We start from the raw sequence: 4,342 nt of genomic DNA, 5'->3' as shown, positions 1-4,342 counted from the left end.
AGCTGAGAGGCGACACTATGAGGGAACACGGCTGGCAAGGAAGCCCGAGAGGCAGCCCCTCCCCAACATTTGGGGGGGGGGCACACGGTGAGTGTGGCAGAGTCAGGTTGGAGACCTGAACCAACTCCACGTGCTTACCATGGCGGGCGCCATACTGGTCAGGCACCGTGTTATGCGTTGGAGCGCACGGTGTCTCCAGCATGCGTTCTTAGCTCGGTGCGCTACATCCCAGCTCCCCGCCTCTGCCGGGCTAGGGTCACCATCCAGCCAGGACGGGTTGTGCAGGCTCTTAGCTCGAGACCTCCAGTGCGCCTCCACGGCCCAGTGTATCCTGTGCCTCGGCCAAGGCCTCCTGCATGTCTCCCCATCCTGGTGAGTCCTGTGCCTGTGCTAAGAACTAATCCTCCTGTATGTCTCCCCAGCCTGGTGAGTCCTGTGCCTGCTCCCAGAGCCAGGCCTCCTGTGTGTCTCTCCACTCCAGTGATGATCCATGGCACGAAGCCTCCAGTGATGATCCATGGCAAGAAGGCTCCAGTGATGATCTATGGCACGAAGCCTCCAGTGATGGTCCATGGCACGAAGCCTCCAGTGATGATCCATGGCACGAAGCCTCCAGTGATGGTCCATGGCAAGAAGCTTCCAGTGATGATCCATGGCACGAAGCCTCCAGTGATGATCCATGGCACAAAGCCTCCAGTGATGGTCCATGGCACGAAGCCTCCAGTGAAGATCCATGGAACGAAGCCTCCAGTGATGGTCTATGGCACGAAGCCTCCAGTGATGATCCATGGCACGAAGCCTCCAGTGATGGTCCATGGCACGAAGCCTCCAGTGATGATCCATGGCAAGAAGCCTCCAGTGATGGTACATGGCATGAAGCCTCCAGTGATGATCCATGGCATGAAGCCTCCAGTGATGGTCCATGGCATGAAGCCTCCAGTGATGGTCCATGGCATGAAGCCTCCAGTGATGGTCCATGGCACGAAGCCTCCAGTGATGGTCCATGGCAAGAAGCTTCCAGTGATGGTCCATGGCAAGAAGCTTCCAGTGATGGTCCATGGCACGAAGCCTCCAATGATGATCCATGGCAGGAAGCCTCCAGTGAGGAGTCATGTCACGAAGCCTCCAATGACGGCCTCCAGTCCGGAGCCTCCAGCGACGGTCTCCAGTCTGGAGCCTCCAGCGACGGTCCCCAGTCCGGAGCCCGTAGCGAGGGTGCCCAGTCCGGGGCCCACAGCGAGGAAGCCCAGTCCTGGGCCCGCAACGAGGGTGCCCAGTCCGGGGTCGGCGGCGAGGGTCCCCGCACCAGAGATGCCACCAAAGTGGGGTGAGCCAGCGGTGGAGCGGTGTCTGCGTCCCGCACCTGAGCCGCCACCGCGGATAGATGCCCACCCAGACCCTCCCCTATTGGTTTAGGTTTTGCGGCCGGAGTCTGCACCTTTGGGGAGGGGGGTACTGTCACGCCCTGACCTTAGAGATCCTTTTTATGTCTCAATTTTGGTTTGGTCAGGGCGTGAGTTGGGGTGGGCATTCTATGTTTTGTGTTTCTATGATTTTCTATTTCTATGTTTTGGCCGGGTATGGTTCTCAATCAGGGACAGCTGTCTGAGTTTTCATCTGTATTTTTCATAGCTGTTTACATACCACCACAGTCAGAGGCTGGTACTAAGACAGCATTGAATGAGCTATATTCCGCCATAAGCAATCAAGAATACGGCGCTCCTCATAGCCAGGGACTTTAATGCAGGGAAACTTAAATCCGTTTGACCAAATTTCTATCAGCATGTTAAATGTGTAACCAGAGTAAAAAAAAAAACTCTGGACCACCTTCATTCCACACACAGAGACGTATACAAAGCTCTCCCTCGCCCTCCATTTGGCAAATCTGACCACAATTCTATCCTGATTCCTGCTTACAAGCAAAAATTTAAGCAGGAAGCACCAGTGACTAGATCAATAAAAAAGTGGTCAGATAAACAAATGCTAAGCTACAGGACTGTTTTGCTACCACAGACTGGAATATGTTCCGGGATTCTTCCGAAGGGATTTAGGAGTACACCACATCAGTCATTGGCTTCATCAATAAGTGCATCGATGACGTCGTCCCCACAGTGACAGTACGTACATACCCCAACCAGAAACCATGGATTACAGGCAACATCCGCACTGAGCTAAAGGCTAGAGCTAACACTTTCAAGGAGTGGGACTCTAACCAGGAAGCTTATAAGAAATCCCGCTATGCCCTCCGACGAACCATCAAACAGGCAAAGCATCAATACAGGACTAAGATCGAAACGTACTACACCAGCGCTGACGCACGTCAAATGTGGCAGGGCTTGCAAACCATTACAGACTACAAAGGGAAGCACACCCGAGAGCTACAGAGTGACACGAGCCTACCAGATGATCTAAACTACTTCTATGCTCGCTTCGAGGCAAATAACACTGAAACATGCATGAGAGCACCATCTGTTCCGGAAGACTGTGTGATCACACTCTCCGCAGCCGATGTGAGTTAGACCTTTAAACAGGTCAACATTCACGAGGCCACAGGACCAGACAGATTACCAGGATGTGTACTGCGAGCATGCCCTGGCCAACTGGCAAGTGTCTTCACTGACATTTTCAACCTCTCCCTGTCCGAGTCTGTAACACCAACATGTTTTAAGCAGACCACCATAGTGCATGTGCCCAAGAACAACACCAAGGTAACCTGCCAAAATGACTACCGACCCCTAGCACTCACATCTGTAGCCATGAAGTGCTTTGAAAGAATGGCCATGGTTCACATCAACACCATTATCCCAGAAACCCTAGACCCACTCCAATTTGCATACCGCCCCAACAGAGCCACACATGATGCAATCTCTATTACCCTCCACATGGCCCTTTCCCACCTGGACAAAAGGAACACCTATGTGAGAATGCTATTCATTGACTACAGCTTAGCGTTCAACACCATAGTGCCCTCAAAGCTCATCAATAAGCTAAGGACCCTGGGACTAAACACCTCCCTCTGCAACTGGATCCTGGACTTCCTAATGGGCCACCCCCAGGTGGTAAGGGTAGGTAACAACACATCCGCCATGCCGATCCTCGACACAGAGGCCCCTCAGGGGTGCGTGCTCAGTCCCCTCCTGTACTCTCTCTTCACTCATGACTGCATGGCCAGACACAACTCCATCACCATCATTAAGTTTGCCGATGGCACAACAGTGGTAGGCCTGATCACCGACAACAACGAGACAGCCTATAGGGGGAATGTTAGAGACCTGGCTGTGTGGTGCCAGGACAACAACCTCTCCCTCAACGTGATCAAGACAAAGCAGATGATTGTGGACTACAGGAAAAAGAGGACCGAGCACGCTTCCATTCTCATCGACGGGGCTGTAGTGGAGCAGGTTGAGAGCTTCAAGTTCCTTGGTGTCCACATCACCAACAAACTAACATGGTCCAAGCACACCAAGACAGTCGTGAAGAGGGCACAACAAAACATATTCCCTCCAAGGGGACTGAAAAGATTTGGCATGGGTTCTCAGATCCTCAAAACATTCTACAGCTGCACCATCAAGAGCATCCTAACTGGTTGCTTCACTGCCTGGTATGACAACTGCTCGGCCTCCGACCGCAAGGCACTTCAGAGGGTAGTGTGAACGGCCCAGTACATCACTGGGGCCAAGCTTCTTACCATCCAGGACCTCTATACCAGGCCGAGTCAGGGGAAGGCCCAAAGACTCCAGCCACACTTGTCATAGACTGTTCTCTCTGCTATCGCACGGCAAGTGGTACTGGAGTGCCAATTCTAGGTCCAAGAGGCTTCTAAACAGCTTCTATCCCCAAGCCATAAGACTCCTGAACACCTAATCAAATGGCTACCCAGACTATTTGCATTGCCCCCCCCCCTCTCCCCTTCTTTTACACTGCTGCTACTCTCTGTTGTTATCATCTATCCATAGTCACTTGAATAACTCTACCTTCATGTGCACATTACCTCAACTAACCCACTCTGTACAGCCCCCCTGTATGTAGTTGTGCAATTGTTATTTTACTGCTGCTCTTCAATTACGTGTTACTTTTATGTATTTTTCTTATCCAGTTTTCTTTACTGCATTGTTGGTTAGGGGCTCGTAAGTAAGCATTTCACTGTCAGGCCTACACCTGTTGTATTCGGTGCATGTGACTAATAAAATGTGTTTTAATTTGAATACAATTTGATTTGATTTGTTTATAACATTATTGTTGGCGTACTGCCAATTGCTTGCGAGTGATAATGTGGAAGTATGAATCATTTCAAATTCCTTACCAGACGACACAATTTTGTTTTCATATGTTTGTTTTTTTT

The sequence above is a fragment of the Oncorhynchus mykiss genome, chromosome 24 (genome assembly GCF_057628025.1).
Source record: "Oncorhynchus mykiss isolate SJ-2025 chromosome 24, ASM5762802v1, whole genome shotgun sequence".
NCBI lineage: Eukaryota > Metazoa > Chordata > Actinopteri > Salmoniformes > Salmonidae > Oncorhynchus > Oncorhynchus mykiss.
This window is presented reverse-complemented; position numbering follows the sequence as displayed.